This window comes from Cyanistes caeruleus, chromosome 4 (genome assembly GCF_971803275.1).
Source record: "Cyanistes caeruleus chromosome 4, bCyaCae1.hap1.1, whole genome shotgun sequence".
NCBI classification, from domain to species: Eukaryota; Metazoa; Chordata; class Aves; order Passeriformes; family Paridae; genus Cyanistes; species Cyanistes caeruleus.
Window position 1 is genome coordinate 58,115,125 of NC_141704.1, and position 26,714 is coordinate 58,141,838.

Sequence of the window (26,714 nt, forward strand, 5' to 3'; positions counted from 1 at the left end):
ACTCTCCTCAGTGCAGTTCTGAGCATCCTCCTCTTCCTCACAGGTCTGGCTCTACCAGCTGCTTTTCACTCAGCTGCTGTGAAGACCTGAGCCCTTACTAGTGCTGAAACCATCCCAGCCTAAAAGGGGACCATGTTCCCAGGGCTGTAGTTTGGCACTCTTCCTGATCAGGCTCACAGGAAGTTGTGTGAGAGTTCCCTAACAGAGGTGCCTATAACGATGTAATTAATGGTCTTAAATAAAGGAATCAGACTGTCCATATGCTTGGTTTTATTAATTTATTTCTTTGTTGATCTGCATGTAAAAGTCAGGTGTTCTTCCCTTGGAATTAAGTGTGCCATGTGGCTGTGGGCCCTGCTGTGCCTTCTCTCCTGTGGCTTGTTCCATTAAACATGAACCCACGTCTTTGCTTAGCTGTGTTTAAATGGACACAGTGGGGAACATAGTAATTGTGTTTGTGTTTTATAGTTTATAATAAATTCTGAGTCAAGCACAATACCAGACCACTGGAGAAACTCCTGTGCCTGTGTGTTCTGGTCTCTCAACCCCAAGTATTTTGGTGGTGCTATAATGCTATTCCTCAAGGAAACTAACAGTTCATGTTTTTACCCCTTTTCTGTGACTTTTTTCCCCACCTACTCATCAGGAACTTTCCAACCTACTCTAGAAGTACTCTGAGGAAGGAGTAGAGCTTTGCTTGAGTATCTGAAAATGCTGACAGTACCAAACAGCATCACCATCACTGTGACTGTGATCTCCAGAGCAGAATGTGTGGACAAGCAAGAGTAGGAATTGCTTAACTTCAGAAGTGCAAAGGAAATGCATAAGGAATTGATCTCTGTTTCAGACTGAAAATCAGGATGTGACAGACTGACCAAAATGATACCAAAAGAAAATGTGTGCTTCAGCCCCATGACACTTGTCTGTATCAAGGAAGGGCCTTGCAATAGATGCCATACAAGCAATGCTGCTGTGTCCTGGTTTTCTTGGAAGTCTGGAACCCAAAAATTATGGATGTCTGCCTAGTAGGTACCACCATGCTCTCTAAGGCAGGGAAAATTGAACTTCTGCTCTAAGTGCTGGGCAGCCTTACAGAGCATGTGAGCTGCTTGTCCTCACCAAACCCAGGAGAGCAGCTTTCCCTTCTGCAGGAGAGTGGGAGGAGAAGCAGCAGTGTGTTTGAGGGGTTATTTTCTCTCAGAGATAGGAGAAAGTATTTTGAGGTAGCCCTACAGACCTCTCCAGTACAAGCAGTGGCTGCTCAGGGATGTTTTGGACACGCTGCTCTTTGGTTACTCTCCAGTAGTTTAACCCTCTATCCAGCTGTGTCCGAAGTGCTCTGCCAAACCTGTTTGAAATTTCTCCCCACTCTTGTTTTCTAGGTTCTTTTCTAACTGGAATTGCCTACAGGGATCTTTTGGGTTCTGTATTGCAAAAGTTTTCTAAGGCACAGCATGCCCACCTTCCTGCATCTTTGTCAAGCCTTATCTAATCCTTTTAGTAAACAGCCTCCCGCTCGCAGCAGCCTGTACATACAAGCTCTTAGGACTCTGTGTGAAGCTGGACTGGGGCTCCTTGTGCTATGTGCATGCCCATGAAAGCATCCCCCATCTCTGGAAGTGTTTAAGCCTGGGTTGGATGGGCTCTGAGCAACCTGGTCTAGTGGAAAGTGTTCCTGCTTACAGAAAGGGGGGGATTTGAACTAGATGAGCATTAAGGTCCTTTCTAACTCAAACCACTCAGTGATTCTATTAAAGCCTCTCTAAATGAGAGTTGCTTAGAAGACTATTTAGTACAAAGATTAATTTAGGCAATTACTGGAGACATTTATTTTGGTTCTCCTGCACTGGTGATGATATTTCTGTACATTTGGATCCCAGGAGGTTCTCTTGGAATGTCTCCTTTGACCAGGGCTATGACAGCACGCAGTTGCAATAGGCAAGTTGGAATCTACTGGAGCAGAGACAAGCTTTGTTACACTCTTGTAAAATTAGACTGCTTCCAGAAGACAGACTGCTGCTGAGAATAGAGAATTCCAGGTAAGCTATTTGGTGACAATCTATTTTGTTTGGGAATAGATTTTTAAATGGCTGATGACAGTTGGCAGACTTCTAGGTGAGTTGGTGAAATCCCTGTCATTTTGGTCTTCCCCCATTGGGAAGCAAAGAAAATCCCCACAACACCACCTCTTGACCTTGAGGGCCACATAAGTAACAACAGATTCAGAATGTGCCAGTGGAATGACACTGCTAAGGAGGAGCTTACACGTGCTAATTAAGTCTTCTTTCTTTATAATGCAGTTAGCAAAGTATTGGGGATTTAGGATGGGTTGATTTCTCTGGGCTCCTGGATCCCAGCACTAGCTCAGAGAACTCCTACACCAGGACACCTATGTCCTCACTCTTTTTCCTGTTTGTCAGGTGGGACCAGCTCACTCATCTGCTCTGGGGTGCATGGCAGAGAAAAGGATGTTGGGCTGACAAAAACTGGTGCTTGCCTGCAGCAAGTGTTAAAGATGACAAAGCAATTGGGTTTCAGCCTATGGCACTATCCAGCTGGCAGGATGGGAGTGTTTGAGAGGCAGCAGTTTCATCAGGACTGGCTCAACTATCCATTTACCTCTTCTTCAGCCTCCTTGCTCTCTGCTGTAACTCCTGCGTCCTTCTGGGAGTAAAAAAGTTTCCATTCTTCCAATCAGTAGCAGGCTCATCCCAGGACTGATAATCAAGTCATGGCAACAAGTAGGGCAGACAGCAACAAGCAGCTGCTTGTTCCTGTTGAATGCAAAGGAGCTGTTCCATGGGGATGGATGCAAAGCTGGGAGCAGTCCTGTGTCAGCATCAGGGACTTGGGAATCAGCCCACACCTCCAGAATGTCCGTGCTTGTGCAGGGCTGGGACAGCCTCTGCTGGAGAGAGCCTTGTCTCTGTTTATCTCTTAAGCCCCCCAGCCCATTTTAAAACCCTGGTTTGGTCCTGTGTGCTCAGGTGGCATCAGGGCTGGTTTCCCTGAGGGAAGGGGGAAGGGGAACACAGAGCTATGGCTCCAGCCAGCTGGGTGCCAGCCTGGTTGTGAGGGAATCTGGCCTTTGCTCCCGGATGGCAAAATCCCATCTGCCTTATGCACCTGTTTCCACTGCACTTTGTCACCTGCTTTGGTCACTGTTTTTCTCTCAGTTGGATATGGATCTCTGCCTGTCTTCAACCTTATTGAGGACAATTTTTTCAACTGCCTTCACTTACACAGAAAGGGAGCAGGGAGTTTTTTTGGAGGGTTTATCATAAGACAAAGACTGAGTTTTCTGACTCTTTTCTTTGCTCTTCTCTTCCTAATTCCACTATTTCACCTCAGTTTACCTGATTGACCTTGGATGTACAGGGCCATTCTTTTACTGCCCCCAGTCTTTGCTCCAGCCTTTGTGGTAGTTTGTCTCCAGAACTAGAGAAAGAGACGGTATTTTCTGTGCTAACAAAGTGAGCATTGTTGTAATGCTGTTGTAGAGTGGGTGGATGTGATTGCCGACAGATGTATTCCTTCTGCTAGGGTGTGGATTAAGGCTCAAGGTGACTTTGCTCCTTCATAAATACACTGACTTTCCCCAGGGAACTGAAGGAGCAGGACTGGGAGGGGAGAACGATGATAAATGAAAGTGTGGGAAAGAAATGCACTTACATAGGCCATGCTACCTAAGAACAAATGTGTGCTCTGTGAGGAGCTCTCACCTTTGCTTAAGGTACCACGCAGTGGGTTAAAAATCCCAGGAGGATGCTCAGCTGACAAGTTGAGCACGGCTCCCTGCAGGCTGCTCTCCCAGTGTAATTGCCTGGGTAAGTGGATTAGTGAGCAGCAGCGTGGCTTGTTCGGGGTTAGGCAGGCTCTGAGGGAGCCAGCAGAGCCCTGGCCCTCACAAGAGGACAAGATGCAGGCAGTGTTTGCCGTGTTGCTCTTTCCAGTCAGACCTGTTTGATTCCCAAAGCTGATGGTCATTGCAGGGGGCTTGCTGGGGAGAGTCCCATGGAAACAGTTCCTTTCAGAGCTATCACTTGTCCGTATCTGCCACAAGGTGGGTATGGTGACAGCAAATCACATCTTGGGACACTTCTTTGCCTTTGTTGCCATGGGAATCGGTGTCTTCCACAGCTCTGCCTTCTGTGAAAAAAAGAGGAGTATTGTTACCTCCCCTGGCTCACCCACCAAAATGTTCTGAGGACGAGAGGGGGGTTGTGGTCAGCCACAGAGCACCAGGAGGAAACCTCAGTGCTGGGGACAGGCTGCAAGGTCACTTTGCTTAAACTCTCAGCCGGCAGTTGCCACACCTGCGCTGTGGCATGGTGATGCAGAGCACAAAGTGAGGCACACTGGCCCAGGTGGCCCTGCTCCACCAGCCCTGGCTGTCAGATGCTATCAGACCTTGCCAGAGTAACAGGGTTGGGACCTGCCCCTGCATCCACTCCATGGTTAGATAGAAGAATCTGGGTCATGTCTGACGTGCCAAAACATGACATTGATTCAAAAGCCTGGCATGGCCCAGAGATTCAAGAATGGGAAGTCAGGTGGGGTCACCTGCCTTTGAGGGAGTTGTAGGGTATGGGCAGAGGTGTACCAGATTTGTAGGAAAGCTACTGTGTTTTGTTTCCCTTCCTGGGTGACTGAGTAGCCCCAGAGACGTGGGGGGCACGCAGCTGGTGCTTCTTTCACAACCAGGAGGTGATGGCGCCGCAGAGCCACTGAGGGGACCCAAGGACTTGCCACAAAGCAGGACCCCAGCTGGGTTCCTAACCCAGGATCTGCATCTCTCCTGTGCTTCAGTTCATGATCAAGCCCTGTTGAGTGCGGTAGGGAGCTCCCTGTGTTTGTACCATACATCTCATTCCTTCCTCATAGCCCACGCTTGTGTCATGTCTCTAGAATTGCAGCTGATCTCTATTTTAGTTACACCTCTGGTGTGGATTCCAATACCCATTGAAGAGGTGTTTATCTGCCCAAAACTCCTACGTAATACAGTGGTGGTGTTATTTCCCCAGTACTGAGGAACTGAGTCAGAGGAAGGCTAAATGACACATCTGAGGTTACCCAAAGGGGCTGAGCACTGCTGGGAACTACATCTGGAAGTTCCTCTCACTGCTGCCAGAGCCCTCACCCTCTTCTTATGTGGCACTGGATGTGGGGCATTGCCAGGCTCTGCCCCCAGCCTTTCATCTCAGCCTGAGCCCTTGGACTCTGAAATGAGCCATAAATACAATCAGCCCCTTTCAAGGGGAAGGAGTGATTTATCTCAAGCTCTAAACTTTTGGCAGTGGAACTAAAAGTAGTATTTGAACTAGTCTGTGCAAAAAACCCCACAATCACTATCAGGTGGTTTTGCTTAGACTTTGATGTTTGTGCTGCTTCATGCTATGCAAAGATACTTTTTAATGTTCAGCCATTCAAAGTAGATGTGGTTAAATGTAGAAATATAGATAAGAACTGTGGAAGTTCTCGAGCAGCAGGAAAATACCAAAGGAGTTTAACCTGGGATGAAAAGGAAACTTACAGCAAGTGTGTGCAAGTGCTATGTTTTTAAATATATATATCCATAAATACCTGTGTAATAAGCTGTCTTAAGAGAGTCATTCAAAAATGCAGGAAGTTTCAGTTTCTAGAGATCTAAGAGATGTGTGTTTCTGTATTTATTCTTTTGCATATGTATGAGTATATACACATGTATAAATACATTAAATGCTCACACTGTTGTAGCTCAGTTTTTCTATATTTTTCTCTCTCCAAATGGTGTTGCTTATTCTCTGAGGATATTCATCCCAAAATTCACTTTAACAGAAATGGGTTTCACTTACAACTTGAAGCTGTTTTTGTTGCCTTTGACCTCTGCTTGTGAAAAGGCTTTCTTGGAAGTAGTCAAGAATATTGCAATAAAATGACGGGATAAAAACATTGAATAATAGAGGGTGGGCAACTACTGAGTCACCATGAAATTCTGCCAATGGAGCTTGCTGAGCTCCAGCTTGGCTTGGTCTGGCTACCCATGTCTCACTGTTGAGTTCTTCAAAATGTGCCACTACAGACAGCTGATGCAGCCGGCTAACCACAGGGAAATGGTACAGCTTCAAAGCTCTGGGAATAATAAAAGTCATGTCTGCCTCTGTCTGCTTACTCACCCTTGAAACGAGCTGGTATGAAAGCAGCAGAGAGCAGTTTAGGCTCACAAACAGAACGACTTGTAGGCTGTGATGTGTTAGAAATTAGTCATGTTTCAGTCTGTGCTTCTGATTTTGCTCAGCAGTTGTCTGCAGAGCCTTGGTCTCTGCCTGCTGTCCTGGACATTGGGCAAGACAGGAAAGGTAGGGAGTGATGGGGACAAAGGGAGACCTCTGGAAAGGAAAACTAAGCCCTCTGATCTGGCCCACCACGTGTGGGGAGTGCACAGAGCAGCGCTGGTAAATGGCCCTCCATGCCAGCATCGCCGTGCCATTGCCTCTGGTCAGGGATTTGCACAGCAAGGACTAAGAATTCCTGGTGCTGCCAGCAGACAGCAGTGATGGAAGTTGGGAAGTGCGTGGATGTGGCGTTTCTAGGCACTAGGGGATGCTTTATTGGCATGGGGCTTCTTGTTCGGTGCCTTCCCCCCTGTGGGCACCTCTACAAGGTCTTTTACCTCTGCCAGAAAAAAGGAAGGGAAGGTTGCTCCATTGTTCTCAGGCTTCACACCAGGTTCCCCTCCCTGAAACTGTGGGGCCAGTGGGGGGCTGCTTTCTCTTTCATGAGTCTGAAGTGTGTTAGTTTGGTTTTCAAACACCTTCCTGCAGCCCTTCCTTATTGTACAGCCATATACCTCTGCTGGCAGGCAGTAAACCAGCAGTTAAACCCAAATCCCTTTCCGGTGGGCGCCGTGAGCCCCCTGTCCCCCCTCCCCACTGCCTGGGATCAGCCCTGCTGTGCTGCTTTTGAAGACAGGCCTACAGAGGTGCCTCCACCATGGCCTCAGGGCTTGCTGGAGGTGGGTTCTTGCTGGCTGCTGTGCCCAGAGCCCTGTTTACCCCTGAGTGCTGCAGACACCAAGGGACAAAGCCAAGCCTTTTCCTGCCCTTGTTCTGTCCCAGGAGCACATGAAGGCTGCTGCCATTTCCACTTGCTGTCCACATGAGCTCCATGAGGACCCATCACACGTGGGATACCAGCACTGAGGCGAAGTGCAGTGAAAAACAGATGAGGAAAATGAACCCAGAGTGGCACCTCATTGTCCTCACCCTACAAAACGTGGTGTTGAGTGCTCAAGGAGCACAACAATGTTGTGGTACTGCTGGTGCCACATGGGGAATGTAAGAGGCTGATGTGATATGAGGGATGTGCAGTGCTGTATTTTCCATGCACTATGGGTGTCCTGTGCTGTAAAGCCTGCTGAGACAGCTGGGTGCAGCTGGAGCCCAGTTCTTACCTAATGCTTTTTTTTTTTCTGCCCAGTACCAGGTGGCAGGGGACACAACCAGAGCAGTGTAACAGCAGCAGAGGGGATGCCCACCCACCTGGTGTGTTCCCCTGGCACATCAGCCAGCAGATGTGGTGCTGCACGATCCCACCTGCAGCTTGCAGCTGTCACAGCAAGCAAACCTGGCTTCCAAATAAGAGCTGAGCTACACTGACAAATCTGAGCAGAAGGGCAGTCCCGGTGCAGTGGCTGTGTTTAATCCATAAGAAACCACCTCCCAAGTGAGGGCAGCTCCCTGCCGTGGGAGCCTGCAAAGGGACCTCCACCTGGGGGGGACCCAGTGCTGCTGGCACAGCCCAGAGCCCTGTGTTGGGTTGGGACTGCTTTAATGTTTAACAGGCACAGGTGCACCTGTGCAGAACAGCAGGAGGCTGGTGGCAGTCAAAAGAGAAGGGGGGTTTTACAGCCTGTGCTGCAGGCACTTTCTGAAATGTTAATGTCACATCGTCTTGCTTCCACTTTTCTGAAACGGTAAAACCCAACTCGAGTAAAAATCTTCCTTTGGAGCTAATGAGAGTCACACGTGTCAGTTCTTTTCAGCAGCTGGGAATTAATACAGGATATTTTATCCTTTAAAATGCTGGGCAAACATTAACTAATCCTCTCAACACCCTTCTGGAATAGGTAAATATTGCTCTCTCCCAGGTGCAGAAACTAAAGAGGAAAAGTTATGTGATTTGCTTAAAGCCACAGAGGGAATCAGGTGGGGGTAGAGATGGGGGGAGCTTGTGTCTGTGCTCAGGTTCATTACAGGTGCTACCTCTCAGTGTTCTTTTATAAGCTCAGATGTAGTGGGGGGAAAAATATGCTGGTGTCCCCTTCACAGTACAAGAAGTGAACCAGCTGATGCATGAACATCCAGGATCTGTGAGGAGCGTGGGCAAAAGGAGGGGCTTTTGGAGACAGGGATTCCAGGGAGCGCATAGCTCTGTAAAAGCCATCTCACTGTGAAGGCAGTTAAGTTTCAGCCCATCACCATCAAGGCAGGACTTAAAACTTGTTTCTTCCAGGCCGAGTTTGCCATGGATGCAATGTGCCATGGATGCAATGTGCCATGGATGCAGTGTGCCCCTCAAGGGCTTAGTCCCAAGCCGCCTGTCTTTAAAGTGGGTGATAAATGTTGTCTGTAGAGCTGGACTTGTTATCTTTGGGATTTACATCCCCGATAGGGTGGCGGGACAGCCCGGTGTTTGCAGACCTGGAGGAAAGCTGAGTGCTCATGCCGAGGAGGGGGCTGCTGCCTGGGCTCAGCCTTCCCGCAGCGCCTGCTGCTGCCCCTCGGGTCAGGGCAAGGGTGTCTGTGGGGCAGCAGTGCCTGGTGCTCCACAGAACCACAGGACACATCCCTCCTTTTCTTCGCGATTTTTAATGGCCTTGTAGTGAGCAGCTTCTGTCTTTGTGCTTAATTGCACCACGCTAACCTCTCCCTACTCCCGTTCCCAGAGTGTGTTTGGCTCATCTCCTCCTTGCTTGTTTTCTCATCTCTGACCTGGCCAGGGCTTTAGTTTACGGTGACAGACAAAATTGAATGGAAATGTTTGTGTGTGAAGCTGCTCTTGCCTGCAAAGGTCACTTCTGTGCCTCCAAATAGTACTGGGGTTTACCAAGTGTTTGCCCATCAGACTGCAGCCACGGCCACTTCAGGGCAGTCGCCATCCGTGGGAAAGCCCTTGCTTGTTATCCCTGATCCTGTTTCAGATGCAGTCTGAGGTAAGGCCATGTAGTAGCGATCTATGTGATGGGTTGCCAGAGAAGGCTCCTGTCTCTACTGCCTTGTGCCTGGGCTCTTTTAATTAGAGACACATGGTTCATTATTTAAAAGAATACGCTTTGCTGGTTGTTTGTTAGGATCTTGTATCTGAGAGTGCTGCAGCTTGTGAGCCTTAAATAAAGCTGTAGGAAGGACACTGAGCACCTGGGGAAGGGGCTGCTGCAGAATCAGAGCCTATTGTTCTCTCCTTGAATTGTGGGGAAGCTCTTTCCTCATGCTGGCTTTTTACTCGGGAGCCAACTAATACACACGGCAGTTTGTTTCTCTCTCCATCTGTTCCAACTTCAGTTTATTCACGGCTCTGTAGGTATTGTACACTCAGCTGCTTTTTTTTTTCTTTTTCTTTTTCTTTTTTTTTTTTTTTTTTTTGGATGGGAGAGCCTCGTCTTTTCATGGTTCACTTACTCATTTTGTAGGTCTCTGGCTTCCTTGTCAAGATTTCTCTTTTGTTGTATTAATTGGTCTTAAATCTGTAGTCAGGTGCTGCACGCGTGCTTCCCGTGTACACCTTAACCATCTGCTGAGTTTCATCTCCATGGCACCCAGGCCAAATTCCAGCTCTGGCAATGACAACCTGCCTCCCTGCATTTTTCCTGTGCTTTTAATTGGCTTTAGCTCACTTATTTTCTGTTTTATTTTTTCCCCCTGTCCTAATGCACCCCTCCACTCTGTGGCACGGGGAGGTGGCCTGGGGTGGTGAGGGGCTCCAGGCTGCCAGCACCCACCTGGAGCCGAGATATCCAGCACCATGGAGGAGCAGCCGTGACACAACATGATGACTGGAGAGTGAAACGGAGAAAACATTGCACTGGAAACAAGATGCACATTTTCAGCACTGAAAGCAGTTGCATGACTTTCAGAGACACACAGTGCATTTTGCATCTCCCTAAAGTTCTTTCAGGGAGAGAATAGGTAGCTTTCTGAAACTGGCGCTGTTTCTTCCTGCCAGTCCTTCTGTCCAAACAGATCAGCTGTAGTCCCTGCAGGAGGGCAGAACAACAACTGATAATGTTTACCCTGGTCTTAACACTCCTAGATTCCGATACTTTCAGGATAAAAGCTGATGTGTCCGAGTGATCCCAGAACGTATTGAAGCTCCAGGAGTCTGGCTGGTGCTGTCGCCTGGCTTATCTGGCACTTTAATAGCACAGCAGCTGTTAGCTTTACAACCGGGTTTTGGGAAGACCAGACTGGTGTCTGTGTTTGGGAATTGCTCTGTGCAGTAATGTGGTTTTCTGGGAGAGAGCAGGTTCTTGCTACTATCTCCCTCCGCTTTTAAAAAAATACTTGAGTCTCATTTTTATTGAAAAGATTATCTAATGCTCAAAACTTGCTTAAAAGCATGGTCTGAACTCCTTATTCACTTTTTCTATTTCTTCCTAGCCTGGAAGCTTTCTCCTCTTTGGTAATCCTGTTGCTTCCAGTGACAGCCCCAGCCATGGGGGTGAACCACTGGCAGGGCCCTGACTCACCTGTGCTCTCCAACTGCAAGTCCTTACTGTCACAGCCTGGCTCCAGTTGTCACACTGAGAGCTGTCAGGGCACTCAGACAGGGGGATGGATGGATGGATGGATGGATGGATGGATGGATGGATGGATGGATGGACAGACATCCCAGAGCTGCCAGCACTCATTGAGAGGGTGGGTCCCTGCTGGGGATGGTAGAAATACCTGCCTCTTATCCAGCCTTTTATAGCAGGTAAAATCTTCCTGATTTAGGGCACAACAGTAGTAGAGACTGGATTGCAGGCAGGGCAATGATGAGCACCATTTTTTACTTCAGTGGGAAAACATTCATGGGATTTCAGATTCCTGGTGGAGGTTTCTGCAGCTTTGGAAATACCAAAGGAAGGATTTGGCATTTTGGGAATATTCAAGTGAGTACTGCCACATGAAGTTACATCCCCTTCTGGTCTTATGTAAGCCAGTGGAAGGGCTTGTCCTTGCAGAAGTCTTCTTGCCTGCCACAGATCTTCACTTGAAAGAGCATTAAGCTGCCTGTGTTCCCTTTCTCCTAGAATCACAGAATTGTTTTTGTTGGAAAAGATCTTTAAGATCATCAAGTGCAGCCATAAACCTAGCACTGCCAAGAGGATAAAGTACCTGTACCAAAGTCTGACCTAGCAAAGCAGCATTGAGCACGGAGGAAGAGTGGTTCTTATCAATGAGCGAAGCAGTCCAGCTAGCAATAAACCCAGGTTCACTGGAGAACCTGCAAGCCCAAATCCAACAAAGTCCTTGCAATATTATAATATTATTTGTCTTGTGAGGTCTTTGTGAAGATGATAGCCTGCTCAGCAGTGTTAGGCATGCACATATGTGCATATAGGAAAGTGTCAGCCCTGAAGTAGAATCCAATTCATTGAGGCAGGTGGAAGGGGCAGGAGAAAGGAAGGGCTGTGGATCCCATTTCCCTGAGAGGGCATAGGCTGATTATAACTTAGATTTTAACGGTATTTGGAAGCACAGAGATGTGGGGAGGATTCCCTAAATGCTGCTTGCTGGAATGCTTTGTAGCATGACCTTTGGTGCATCTCTGAGTGAATAAATGCCTTTAAGGATTTGGTCCTTTACTTGTGAGACCTGGGCCTTCAGCACTAACTCTTTGACCCTGAAATGGACTTTTAACCATGGCAGCATCCTTAATTTGCTACAAGGTAAGGCTTCTAGATCAGCAGTGGACAGGGTCAGCTTTGATTGTTTCAGATGTGTGGGTTGGTTTACCAGTGTAGTGGGTCAGCACTTCACCTGTGTGTATCCTGACACCCTATAGCTCTAATGTCTATAGTGATGGAACAGTTTGTGTACCCTAGCAGATCTATCACTGCTCCTGTGAGAGAGAGAACTGGGTTTTCAATTTTACAAGGAGGTGGCATGGCAATGAGGCTTTTAAACTCAGTGTCAGAGAAGGAGTTGGCATAGCTGTGAGTATTGTCCCAGGTGGGCAGCATCCTGCCTTCCCCATGGGGATGCCTACAGCAGTGTGCAGAGGTCCCCCCTGGTTAACAACTCTGTCAGTGCTCCCTTCTCCCTCCTCTTTCCCTGTTCCCACAGATCAGATCAGCCCTCTGTGCCACAGCCTGTCATCTGATTTATGGGAGCCATAAACTGCAGAGCAGAAAGAAATAAAAATACTAAACACTTAGTTTTTTAAAAGGCCAACAGCACATTGAAGTCTTGGTGATAATTTGCTCATAAAGAAATATTATGCTTCAGATCATAATCCCAGGCTGCAGATGGAGGCTGAGGTCTGGCCTGAGTCTCTCACGCTTAGGCTGTAAAAGGAAGGCAATGGGATGAAAAGAACCACATAACATGTGGGGATTCGGCTCTGTTCTCTTGCTGTCCATCACCTCCAATGCCTGGGAGGTCTTGTGGGGTAGTGCTGATGTTCTCCAGAAGAAGTCTATCCTCTGTTGGAAGGACAGTGGGCTCATGGAGGGGATGAGAGGCAAGAAAGGAGGGGAGAATAATAATCCAGGAGCAGCAGTCAAACAGCTGAGATTTATAGGCCGTGTGCAAGTGCTCAAGTGGTGAACTCAGGGCTGTTTCCCTTGGACTGTGCAGGAGGACTCACCTACATCACCTGTAGTACTGTCAGCATGGCCAGCCAAATGCTTGTTGCTGCTGCATGGGCAGCAGTTGCCTTTAAAATTGTTGTTGAACACTGATTTTTGATCAATGCAGATGAGTGTCTCAGTTTCCAGAGGTGAAAAGCAGCCCTCTGCCTGTAAGAGCAGAGAAGCAGTAGGTATGTGAGCAGGTGAGACCTTCACTGGTGTCGGTGTTTGACTACTAGAGAGGTCTCCCAGCTGCCCCAGGCAGGGGCCTTTTCTGGGTGGATGAAATTCCTTTCTGGTTTGGTTTCCTGCTACAAACACTGTCTGTGTCTGTTTACCCACTGAGCTTGCACTGGGGACAGGCACCTGGTGATTAAAAGCAATGCATTCTTCAAAGGAGATCAAGGATTCCATGGCCATTTCAGGGCATATTTTCTCCTATCTGATCTTCTCCACCTTATCCTGTCAAAACCACCTGTTAGTACACTGCATCTCAAAAGAATCTTGCTACAATGCTGGTAGGGTTGCAGGAGGGCAGGGAGGTTTTCAACCATGGGTTTTATTTTTCTTTTTTTCCTTCTGTCCTTTCCTTATGTTCTGCTGGCAGGAAGGCTGCTGGCAACACTGACTTGTGTCCTAGACAACACAGAGCTTAGTAGCCTTTCTCAGCTCTTCTTCCTACACAAAACTCTCCTTTGAAAAGAAACCTTTATTTCCCAGATACACTTCCTAAAATTTGGTGATGTAGGGACACTTATAAAGACATGGGAAGTGGGAGGAAATAGTAACTTATGGGTTTTTCCTTAGTTTTTTCCTCTAATAATAAAAATGAACAGATATTATAGGAATTCTATGAACTCTTTTCTGGGATTCATAACATTAATGAAGCCTGCTATTCCAGCTCTGTTCCAGATGCAGCCTTAGCAGTGTTGAACTATGCTCTCCCCAAGGCCTGCTGGCCATGCTGCCCCTGACACTGCCTGCTGTGCAGCTTGGGGTTTGCAGTGAGTACACGCTGCTAACTCACATGCTGCTTGGCAAGCCTGTAACTCCTTTTTCACTGGGCAATTACTTGGCCAGTCTGTTCCCAGCCCATGTGGATGCCTGTTCTTCCTCCTCCCCAGGGCCAAGCTTTGTACTCCCGTTCCTGTGAATCATGAGGCTGCTGTTGACCCAAAAGCTGAATTTCTCAGGGTTGTTTTGTAGCCTCAGTTGCTGAGAGTATGATCATTCTCCCAGGCTACATTTAAAAGGTTTTTATAACTCCTTGAGAACTACTGAGTTCAGCCTTGCTGCATCTCAAAGGCTTGCTGGCGGTCTCAGCAGACACATGTTAATAGTAACCAAAGGGGCAGGGTACTGCTTTTCAACAAGTACTTTCTTAATTAAAATAAGAAGGCTTTAACAAAAACAGATCCAAAGCATAAGTAGCCTGGTTGAAAAGGGAATCTGAAGTATTTAACTTCCCCCACAAAGATGGCACTCAGGCAGTTCTGGGGTGGTCCTGGGCTAAGCAACGCCTGTGCTCCAGTGGCAGGAGCTCCTGTGCTCCTCGTGCAAGCAGGAGGGCTTCAAACACTCTTCATCAAAGGCATGAGTCTAGTTTAACTCTCCCTGGGGAAAAAAAGAGTCACTTTTACCTTGTAAATTAATCCAGTCATGAGTGTTCCCTCCTCTGCAGCCCTTTAAAGTATTGAGTACAGCAAGTAAAATTCCAGGAGAGAGGGCTCACAAGCCATTTCTCCTCTAGCTGGAATAGGGAGTTTATTTTCTTGGGGAAATCAAAACTTCCAAAACTTCTGGCTGCCCCCATCTTCCCCCTAGTGTTTCCTGAAATATTTAACAGCATCCTCTTTGCATGTTTCCCAGAGACTGAGTTCCTCTTTGTGGTCAAGGTTTCTCTTCCCTCCTCCTTAGTCACTGAGAAGCAAGGACCTTGTTAATATATCTTTGCAGGGAAAACAGATGATCCTGGTGGCCAAAATGCATCATTTCCTCTGGTTAGTGGCTGCAGAAGTGGAACTTCATTCCTTTCTCCAATTGTATTTGCTTCTGCAAACATGAAGGAGAAGGGATGATTTCTACAACCAGACAAAACATCCATTTGTAAGTGTGGTGAGTGTTTAGTGATGTCTTGTAATAGCACACAGAAAGGAATCATCTCTGAACTTCCTTCCCACCAGCCCCTGCCTTTGATTAGAGATGACAGGTGATGTGTCTGTGCAGGTTTGGCACTAGGCACTGGTATCATGTGAACAGCAATGAACATCTCACTTCTAATAGGGCTGAAATAGTGGCCCTTTATGGGTCACAGTAAGCAATAGCAGAGTGTTCTCAGCTGATGCCAGAAGCGGTTGATAAATCACTGATTGCTCTGACAAAATGCTTAAAAATGAAGAATGCTTCCAGGAACTTTACTTGGGTGTTTTAAACTCTGACCTTCACAAGCATACATACTTACAAAGAACAATCCATAGATACTGTTCATTATAAAGTATGGACATAAATCCACTTTAAACAACAGAACTGAATGCTCTCTAGACATCTGACTTGGATAAGGAAGCAAGCACACCTGTGCATCATCCTGAAATTCTGTGTAGCCTTGTCTGTTGACAATCAGGCTCCATGCTGTTGCCCACTCTGGTTTGGGCAGTAGCTGAACAGCAAATGAAACCTGTTTGGCTCTTTTACTTGTGAGTCTGCAGGGAAGCTGAGGGTAGCAGAGGACCTTTGGTTGCTCTTCTGGTGGGGAGAGACTTATAATTGCTGTGTAGCCTCTTCTCACTGGGTAACTTGATCACTGCAACAGATGTATGCCAGGGTGGCAATCCCAGGCCAGGCAGGATTCAAAGCATGCCACCTGCTCAGAAACTCTTGATTTGATTTTGTTTCTGGTGCCATCCTGCCCAGTGATACCTTTGAAAGACTGCAGTCAGCTGCATCAGCATCAGCACTTCTCTCCCAGGTTTGATCAGCAGTGAGCTTCCACCTTCCTTTTCATTGTGTCCTTCTTGCAGGTCCTCTATGTGTATCCTCACTGCATCCAGTGGGGTGACTACGCTCCACATCTGCCAGGGTCACTTTTCCCTCCAAAGGAAAGGCCTGTCAGGAGCAGCAGATAGAAGACCAGCCCTGGGAACTCTGCATTTTTTGGAGGTGAGCTGGACTGTGTGGGTTTAATGGCCTTACAAGAGCAGCAGTCCCCCTGTACACAAGTCCCAGTGCTGGAAGATACAGCCCTGTTGCTCTCATCTGACTGTGTGCTGCCACACTGACTCCACTACCCATCTCTACTTGTCCAGTGGCAAAGTGATTAATTTTTCAAGTGACATCATGTATTGAGCACTTTCAGTTGGAGCACTGGAGGTGTAATTACATTAAAGTACAATTCCAGCTGTAGGAAAGACACTTAAAATGTGCAGTGTAATCTTCCTTCTTAACTGAGCATTTCCTCCTAAACCTGGGGACCCTTTTGAGCACCACTTGAGTGCAAAACTGTTTTGTCACAAGAGGAGGAAGGACCTTGATGGAGAGGGATGCAGTAGCTGAGCAGAGGTAGCTCCTCAGTCACGAGGTGGTGAAGGAAGCATGTCTCATGACCCAGAGAGGTGCAGTGGCTGTCTCTGAGCAGATGGGCAGTGGATGCTTTCTCTGCATGTCTCTTTTATTCCTAGGAAACCTGCACAATATGCTTTTCAAGTCTGCTGTTCCAGAAGAGCAACTAAACACGTGCTGAACTTTGAGCCTGTGAGTGTTGATATTAATAAGTTACAAACTGACCTGAATGCTTTGCAGGAGCCAAAGGCAGCCTGGGGGAAGTTCTCTGCTTTTCAGTAAGAGGCATTTCATCCCAATGCCACCAGTTTCATTAACTCAGGCAGCCCTTCCAAGCTTGGATTTCAAAATGGCTCTCGTATTAGTTCAGCTCTGGGCTGATGCAGCCAGTCCTCCAACTGCTGAAATGCCACTCTGCAGGAACACCAGCTTGGTGCTGGCTTGGGAGAAGAGAGCTGCTGTGTCCCTTTTTAGCCTGGGGAAACAGCAAGGGGTCATGGAGGAGGCATGGACAGAGGCCAGGAGCTCTGCCACCAACCTGCTGCCCAGCAGGTACTTCCCCTTTCTTTCCCAGGTATTTCCCCTTTCCGGCAGTCTTTCCATTTTCTCTGTCTTTTTGAAGATGAAGGCCTTTTGCCCCTATCTGGCTTTTTGCTTTATCTGCCCTCACAGTCTTCTCTGATTTAGTGGCTTTGGGAATGACTGTCTTGCTTCTACAACTTAGATGTTGCTGAGGATCTCTTGTCCATCAAACCCAGTATGACTCCTGCTTATAAAGCACAAATATACTTTACAAGATCTGCTGAGACTTCACTGTGAAGCAGGAAAACTCAAAGAAGGAAGTAATGCTGTTTAGATTCAAGGTTTCTAACTTTTTTTTTAAAGTAGGAATTTTAGACTTTTCTTTAGGAAAAATGTATTCCTGAACGAAGGTTGTCTGGAGACCTCCCTGTTGGTGTCCTTAGAAATTTTTTGCAAGAATTTATTTAGAATTTATTTAAAATATTCCAAATTTTCTCACCAAATAAGATGAGAAATTGCACTTTGGGTAGAGCTTTCCTCTTTAATGGCAATCCTTAGAACCAGAAAATGTCAGAAACTGTTTTCCCAGAAACAAGACTGAGAAATGGGCTTTTCAGTTGTATGTTGCCTCCTCACCATCCCTGTCCCTTGTGGACACCCTCAGGCTCCACTAGCAGCACCCCTACAGTGTCTTGGTTCTTGCTCCTGGACCCTGTTGCTCTCTGTGCCAGAGCTCTCAGCACTGTTGCCCCAACAGCGGAGCAGGAGCGTGCTGGGGCTCCTTTGCAGCCCTAGGCCGCGTCCCTCAGGAACAAGCTTTTCCCTCAGGTTTGGACCTTTTCTCTCTTTCTTTGCTTATGTTCCATTGGCCATATTGTTCAAATGACACCTGGATCATTGCAAGTATTTCTGTGCATGGCTGAGATTGGTTGTGTGAGCAGTGTCAGTGGAGAGGAGCGAGACAGCTGAGGGTGCTCGGGGCAGGGACTGCACAAGCCGGAGTGCTGAGTCCAGGTGAGCCATACCTGTGTGGGGCTCTCTCGCTGGAGCTGCTCCACGTGCTACAGCTGCCAAGGGACCAGGGAGAGCTTTGTCCTTTGGGCAGTGGCATGGGCACCACTGGGACATCCTGCTCCCTGCACTGGAGAGACCTGGCTTTCCCCTCCTCTCTGTCCTGGCCATTCCAATGCCGGTGTGCAGCGGCAGTGGGAGGAGAGCTACCAGTGCTGCAGCTGGGGACTGACCCCTCGGGAGCGCTTGGCAATTACAGCTCTGCCCTGAGACAGAGGGTAGAGGCAATCTGGATCCTGCCACCAGCCCTGTAGGACTTGGGGGGTCGCAATGCTGCAGCCACAGACGTGGCTCGCACAGGGGGTGCCACAGCTACTGCTTGACAAAGCATTGGAGGTTTGACAGAGGTGTCTGTGCTGCTCCTGAGGCTGGGAGGGATACAGGTGGTGTCACGGGTGGTCCGTGCTCCCAGATCTGCTTCCTCATTGTCCCCTCTAGCCAGCGGCACCAGCCCCCACCAGTGACGGGGGGCTAGGGCAGCCCTCACACTCCCTTCTGCAGGACCCGGTGACCATTCCCCATCTCCCAGGGGCACCACAGGGTCAGTCTCTGCAGGGAGAAAAAGGTGCTCAAGAAGGGGCCGCCGAGTGCCCCGTGTGCGTGGAGAATCCCCCGTGACCCGTCCATCTGTCCGCTCTGCTCTGCACCCCCTGCTCCCTACCTGTCCTCTGGGGCAGGAGCAGCGTGCCAGACGGGCACGTACGGCAGGGCCAGGGCAGGAAGCTTTCCGCGTTCGAGGGCTCCCTTCAACAAAGCCGTGTCTGTCCCGCTCCCACTGCTCCTGCCTGTGCGGTTGGGGACGGGGGTCTGGAGGAGCACAAAGGAGCCCAGACAATAGGGCGAGCGGGAGCATTCCTCACACCCATGGCGGCAGGCGAGCGGGCTTTGTGTGCAGCCGCTGCCTCCCTCGGCGGCGGGGGCAGGCGCTGCGGCCGCCCTGCGCCGCTCCTTTGTTCCCTCGCTGCCTGCCAGGGGTGAGACAGGCAGGTGAGCGCCGCGCCAGGCAGGGGGCTGGCGGCGTGCGGCGGCGGCCGCATATTAATGGATTTTTCCAGCCTGTCGCTGGATCTTCGACTTGATTCATGAGGCTCCTCCGTCGGATGCTGCCGGCAGGGAGAGAGAGCAGGGAGACAGCTATTGTCTGTCGGGCCTGGGGCCCTGCCGGTGCTGCTCCGGCTGCTGCCACAGCGCCAAAAGCTCTTCGCACCTTTGCCCCGCCGTCCTTCCCTGCCGCCGGGCTGTCCGTCTGTCCAGGCCGGTGCGCGGTGGGACTGTCTGGTACAGTCGTGTCCCTGCGAGGCGGAGCTGAGCTGGGGGGAAGGCAGGTGGGCAGCAGGCAGCTCTCCGAACACCCCGGAGTGCAAGGTGGCTGTGTCCAGGCACGGCTACATCCAAAGAGGGCTTGTGCAACTAAAACCACTTCCATCCGGTGCCTTAGTGACACCAGGAAAATGCTTTTGGTGGCTTTTTAAAATTATTATTATTATTTTTTCATGGCTGCTGTAGATGTCACGTTACATTTTATGGTTGGCTATAATTTTTGAACAAAGCAAACAGGCAGCTGGTGGACAGGTATAAACCAGGCAGCAGTCAGCCTGTCTTGAAAAGGCTGATTCAGGTACAGTATTTGGTAATGTTCATATGGGAAGGGCGTGGATGATAATCCCAGAGAAGAAAACAAACTGGACAAAGTGCACTCCATCTTGCTGACAAAGATCTGAATTGTACATGATGGGGTGCAAATAGGATTGTTTGCACATTCAGCTGACTCGCTCTTCTCTTTTCCCCATCCCTGAACATAGGTGGTGCCTGAGCTCCTTGGGGAGCTGTCTGAGTTAGGGGGACAAATGTGTATGGGGGAGGGGGGTAAAGGAGCATGTGGAGGAAGAATGAGAGCAGAGAGGGTGCTGATTTCAGGGGCTACAATAGAAAGGCCCTGGCTGATGGGGTAAATGCTCTGGGAATAGGGTTTATCGGACTGAATATAGGAAGCTACAGATAAGCTTGTCTGACACGTTTCCTTTTATATCCCTGATATGCAGTTTATCCCACTCTGAACTAGACATTGGTTCTCCAGAGCAAAATAAAGGTCCAAGGTCTGATTTCTTCCCCCCGCCTTCTTTCTTTTTCTCAGCTGTCAAGGAATAAAGCTGAACTGAGGTAGAAAGGAGCATTTATTCCCAGTGGGTAAAGAGAAGAAGGCTGAAATGAAGGGTTTTCTCCAATGATAGCACTCCCTGAGCAGCAAACTCCACCTCTGAGTTTCCAGTAAATCTATTGGGAGTACAAAGCAAACCAATCAAGAAACGTCAAGGTGTATTTACTGTCCTATTAACCTGGTGCCCCATTCCCTCTCTGGCACACAAAGGTGCATCCCGATGCTGTGTGCTGGGGAGGGAGCATGGCTGTGAGCCCAAATGGCTCCCGACTCCTGCTCTCCAGCCACCACAGCAGGGAAAGGAGGTACTGGAGGTGAGCCTGTTCTGGGAATAGTGGTGCTTGGGGGCTGTGCCAGTCCTTTGTGCTGTCTGCTCTCAACGAGGCAGAAATTTAATTCTTACAAGGAACTTGCACACGCTTATCTGAAGCTAAAGCCAGAGCAGCTTCTGTTAAAGATCACCTAGACTTGACTGCTGTCAAATACTGGCTGCAATACCGTATTTTACTGAATACCGTATTTTACTTGGTGACACATCTAGAACTTTCAGAAAGAGGTTTTTAAATATAAGTTTGTCTTTAAGGTTTTTGCAGGTGTCTTTTTTACTTTTTTTTTTTTTTTTCTTCTTGTAAAGAGAATTGGTCAATCATAGAATTTTGACAGAAGTTGCCTCTTATTCTCTTGCTTCATAGTCCATGGCCATCCTGAAGAATAAAGGAAATGCTGATAAATTAGGTATATTCCCCATCTAATGTTACTCTACACTGTCCTCATACATGTCCTGCCCCTAGTTGCTCTGTTAACTTGTCTCTGCTTATAACACTCGGTACATAAAACACAACTGGGCGCTTTTCGCTCTGATTAAAATCATGCTGTGCAATAGGAAATACAAATTAGCTCTGGCCTTTGGGCTCCTGACAAGTTTCCAGCGCTGCTTTCAACACCACAGAGATTGTGTAACTCCATCTGTGCGTGCTCTGTGTGGTGACGTCTCCCCCTCCGTCATGAGCTGGGCTGGCTGCCACTCATCCAGGTTCAGCTGTTAATACTTCAAGCAGCTTTTAGAACTGAAGGAGGAAGAGATGTTGCCAGCAGCTGGGTGAAATGCAGAAACCAGCTTTTCCTTGCCAGAGGACTATGTGGGCACGGTTAAAAGGAGGAGGATTTCCTAGGTAATTCCCCCAATCTTGATGTTTGTGCAAATTACCTCCCTTTTGAATGAATGACTGGGGAGCTCAGCACAGGAGAGCCAATGCTTCAGTACAAGATTAACCCCTGGAGGAAGAGCACAGTAGCCTCTTATTCAAACTACATCTTAAGTTTGTGCTGCCATGAAGCGCGCAGCACTTTCCTGCCTCCTCCAGAGATTCAAGCCAGGCATGCTGTGTTACATCATTTCAGCGTTGCTCACAGAAGGGCTGAGGCTCCAGCTATCGTGTCACGTTTTCAGCAGAAACCTTTTAAGTCTCGGCGACTTCCTCTGAAGATGCTGAAGCAAACAGTGCCCAGACCTGTGAGTGAATAAGTTGCAAATGACATCGCCTGTTTGAAATGGTGCGTGGGCACGACATGGGCGAATGTTCCCTGCACTGGGTGTTTTCTAAAGGTCTCTGAAGCATGAGGCATGACTGAATGACTTCTGTTTTCTTTAAATGATGAGTGGGAGAATTTTGAATCATTGGTCTACTTTTATTTTTGTTAAACGTGTGTGGGCTGACAACATGACTCAGTATTTTCTCTGCAGATGCAAAGATCATACTGCCAATTCTGGGTATATTTCAGACAGTTTCCTACAGAGAACTGGAACACTTTTTCAGTCCAGAGCTTTGCTTTTCAGCAGCCTTAAGCCTTGATGTGAAAGCTTCAATATTGATGTGAATATAAGTGATTTTTAAAATGATTGTTTTGCCAAAATGTACATAAATACACTAAAGAAATGACCAAACATGGGGAAAGTCCTTCTTGCCCCATGTTTTCCCAACAGTTTATCTATTTTTTTCATGGCTATCAATACCTAATTTTTCTTTCTGATTCTCCCTAGCCTGAGTTGCTGCTGGGCCAACTCTGTGCCTGCTGGATATCATCTCTGGTGTTTATTTGGCTGTCCATGCCCTGCTGAGTGACAGCCACCATCCTGTGATGGATGGTTGTGAGTTCTCCCCCGCTCCCAAGAGACAAACAGGCTCTTTTGTGGGTACCCGTATGTGGTTCAGCCACAAGTACCAGAAAACTCCCCTTGCTCCCCTTCTGACAAGCTCCCTGCCCTGTTCTCACTTCTTTATCCTCCCTTTATGCCATGTGCAGCGTATGGCATGTGCTCTGTGAGATACACAAAGCTTGGCATGGGTTTTGGATGTTTTTATTGTGCAACAATGAGTTCCCTCTTCTCCCATACCCTCTTCTCTACTAATGAGCAGTGTGCTTGCTTGTGGTTATGTCTTTGGTAAGAATATGTTTTTTGCTAAGACACTCACCTGTAGTCATAAGTCAGCATTCTAGAGCTACCACTAAACCACTCTTCCCTGCTGATAGCAGCCCTCAGCCCTGTGGACCTTGCTGAAGGTCTGTGAATGGCTAGAGAATAACTCATTAGTAGATGGAGGATGTTGCACAGCAAAGGTTGTCTGTGAAGATGATGTGCCAGTAGATTCATTCTGTAGGGCATGCAGAGTGAAATGAATCCCATCCAGTCTGCTTATTTGATTGCTAACTTCAATCACAGAAGAATTCCCACACTCAGCCCCTAGCAATGGCCTAATGTGACCTGTACTTAGCACCATGACCCAAACCCCACTATGATCCTGACTCCATACTGGCCCATACAACACTGAGTTGTACCTGACCTACATATGCACAAGCATGTATTGCAGTACTAGGCAATTTTATCATCTTCCTATCATTCTAGTTCCTCAGTCTTAAGATCTTCTTCCTATTCCTGGCATTTTCTCTACCACTGTACACCCATGGCAATATTTCAGCCCAAACTTAAGCATGAGCATCCATCATCCCTACAGAACTCATTGGAACTTTGCAGGTTTATCTCATGATAAGAAGCAGGTAGCATGCTTTATAATTTCTCCACAATCCTCACATTAATCAGGAAGAATCCTATACTTTAAGCCCTTTTTATTCTCATTCCAGCCTTAAGGATAAACTGTCATCCAGCATTCCTTCAATCACAAGCAAAAGTTCTGTGCATTACTGAGTACCAGCACCCAGGCTTGCCCTGAAGAGCAAGCAAAGAGGTGGTGCTCTTTAGTCCTTGGTGCCTCAGTCTCTAACCCTGACTTTAGTGTCTGAAGATCCAGTGCTTGTTACTTACAGTCCTGTACTTCTGAGTGCCAGAGCCACTCACCCCTGCCTGCCCCACATGACTGTACTTCTAACATTTTTGCTGGAATCCAGGCACGGAGATGGAGGCAGCCATTGAGACTTGCTGTACAAGCTGTAAGTTGTGTTTTGCAGAGGTTGGGCTTGATGGAGCAGAGCATGCTTTGGTGAATTTTAGGGTGGAAAGATTATATTTGGGCATGGCTTGAAGGACTAACTGGCTTGGTCAGCTGCTGAGGGGATGGTAGGCTGGGTACAAGATGGGGCATGGGGGAGTGTGCTAATGGGTGAGCAGGGTGTCATGGTCTGTGGCACTGATCACTCTCCTTTCCTAAAACAAGCTTCATTGTTCCCATCTTCTTAATTCTCACTGCCCTTCCACTGGTTCTTCATCACTATCTCCAGCCCTTTTCCTCCAGCCTTTGGATTTCCAGAGCTACCAGCTACTCTAGAGCTGGTTCTTCAGTCCTCCCCAGCCCTCTGTCATTTTTGCCTTGCCTGTTTTTGGCAGTCAGAGCTCAGCCAGAGGCCAAGCATATGAACCCTATGTTGCCTATTAGAAGGCAGTCTGCACACTTTATTTCACACTGGTATGTCTTGCTGGTTGGGTATACAAGAATTGAGAGTGCTACAGCCTCAGGTGTCTTCAGATATCATTGTGTAGCTGTGAATAATGAGCTTGTTTCTGAAGAATTTTTGGGATTGGCTTTTAAACTTGCTTCACTTCTTTACATTGAAGGTAAGTATTGCATTTTTTGTTTCTGAACTATGTTTGGTAAGATTGCCATAGAAAAGCTCTCCAAGTTTCTGGAAAGAATACTTATTCAAAGGGGTTTTGTAATTGTTATGGTGTGTGGTCCTCAGCTTTCCTGAACTTTTGCTGTGTTACATTCAAGTATAGTCTAGTGTTGTTTGAAAGAAAGGTTGGGAAGAGAAGAGTTGCCAGCAGGTCAGACTGAGTGTGATAGAGCTGGTTTATGACACTTTTTTTGCAACAGATGAAGTATTCCCCACCTGGTTAAGGTACAGCAGACTGAATCATTAACACACCTTGTTCTGAAATAAATCACCATGGCAAAAAGACATTGCTTGTGGCAGTAGGCAAAGTGCTTATTAAATAGCAAGCATTACTTTGCATGCTTAAGACCACAACTACTCTCTTTAAAAAACAAACAAATTACTTTTTTTTTTTTCCCTATAATGAAGGCCAGTGAAGGGCAGGTCCCCACAGGGTGCTGAGACCAGCCTGTTTCCTCATTCTTTGCACTCTCACTGCTTTCTTCTGTGTCAACTGAAAACTTCCTCACCCAGCCCGTGGCGCTGGACTCACCCTGAGCCCAGCCAGGTCTCCTCCCTATGTAGTGCACATCAGGCAGCCTCACCCTATCTCTCCCGGGAATACCCACCCAGTTCCCGTGTGCCTTATGCCTTACCAAGGTGTTCAGCAGGTTTGTCGTTTGCAGACACTTCCTGATACACAACAGGCGTGCGTTTTTACAGCCAATTCGGATAAAGACATCACTCCAGCTGGTAACTGCAGCTTCCAGATAAGACTGACCCCGTGACAATGTAAGAAACACCCAACTAAGGAGCAAGAAATTGTCCCTTCTCCAGAGCGGTTACATAGACCAACACTTTGTTGCACAAACACAGAATAACAACTATAACTGGAACAGTTCTCTTGGTAGTTGTTACATTATCTGTAGCTGATTCTGCAAGAGTTAGCAGGCCCCCCTACCATTAGAATGCAACTTCCTACCTGTGTCTTTGAATCAGATTAATAAATGGAAACAGTATTTTTAATGAAAAAAGCCTCTTGGTGTGTATTATTTCCTGAAATTCTGAAATTGTCGTTGTTGCCTTACTGATGTTTCTTGCCCCTAAAAATTTTTACATCAGATTTTTAGAAGACCGATGTGTCTGTGGACCCATTTTGAGTTGCTGAAATACTGAGGTGTGGAAAACCAGAGTATTGAAACATCCAGAAACAACATTTTTCAGGTCAGAATCTTCTGTACTTTCTAAATAGGTCAGGGTTTGGTTTGAGAATCTGGTATTTCTTGAAGATATCCTTTACACTTCCTTTATTTCTCTGTCTCATTCTCCAGTCACAGAGCCTGCATGCTGGATTTATTTGTTTTACATTTCTTTGCTGTCCACTTTGCTGCCAAATCATCATCTCGTGTTGCTTGTCTTATATAAATGTTAACATTAGCAAGCTTCACAATAACAGTCTGGGAAGGAAACATTTACTTCTGAGCTTCCCTCTGCCAAACAAACCTACGGCATTTGCTTTTTTGTGGCTACTGGTGGTTAAGGCCATGGGTTGTAAAATTATAATGCTGTAGGCAGTGTCTATTACAGTTACGATCACTCTGACATGCACTTCAACGTATTTATTGTTTTGCTTTTAAAAATGAGGACCAGGCTCTTAGTTCCCTCATACAGTGTAATCTTCAGAGGTCCTTGACGGGACCTTGCAGGGAAAAAAACCAATTCTGCTTTAACACCTACTTTTTTGTTATCGATGACACCTAATGAAAGCATCAGTGTTACTTTCGTGTCCTGAAAGAAAGGGTGATGGCACGGAAGGAAACAGTGATTATCACACAGGCAGGGAGCTTGACAAGAAATAAACCGCTGCAACCCCCAGCTGGGCAGCATGGAAGGACTGCCTGTCCAGGCTTCCTAAAATCAGATGTGCCTCTGCCCCGAGGTGCCTCCGGGAGAAAGCACCGCTGCACGTCCCCTAGCCATCCTCGTATGGAATTAGCTTGGTGAAAACATTTTTCAGAAACTGAAGCAAACGAACGCTAGGTCATTGATTGTCTGTGCCCCGCGCTGGGTCTTCAGGTGCTGAACCACATAGGGGAGAGTTCGGCAGGAGCCGAAGGAAGAGATCTGCATGGGCCGCCGTGCCGAGGCTGAGGCCCGGGGGGTCGGGAGGTGGCAGCACGGGCACTGCATGACCCTTGCTCTGAGGGAACTCTGCCGGCTCCTCAGAGGGGTCTCCGGGCCGGACGGCTCCGGACAGAGCAGGGCAGAACAGGAGAGGAGGGGACACGCCAGGCCGGGCCAGGCCAGGCCGCTCCGGCACCGCCGCCGCGCTCGTTACATAACTGAGGGGGGGGGGGGGGCCGGCGCGCGCCGCGTCCCGCGCCCGCCTCCTCCCGTGTCCTCGCGGCACCCCCGCCCCGCCCCCTCCCCGCGTGACTCTGTGGGGGGCGGAGCCCAGCGCGTGCCTCCCCGCGGCCCGCCTCCCAG

General features: G+C 48.0%; 2 long non-coding RNA genes across 2 annotated transcripts; both read right to left on the reverse strand.

Annotated features, from left to right (window-relative positions):
* Window positions 1-264: 264 nt before the first annotated feature.
* LOC111936968 (uncharacterized) lies at window positions 265-26,651 on the reverse strand. The gene is made up of 2 exons (XR_015285668.1): window positions 24,884-26,651; window positions 265-4,149 (listed from the first exon to the last, which is right to left on the reverse strand). It is a non-coding gene; the product is annotated as an uncharacterized LOC111936968 (long non-coding RNA).
* Window positions 20,698-21,615, reverse strand: LOC147653669 (uncharacterized). Its single transcript, XR_015285669.1, has 2 exons — window positions 21,532-21,615; window positions 20,698-20,824 (listed from the first exon to the last, which is right to left on the reverse strand). It is a non-coding gene; the product is annotated as an uncharacterized LOC147653669 (long non-coding RNA).
* Window positions 26,652-26,714: the final 63 nt, after the last annotated feature.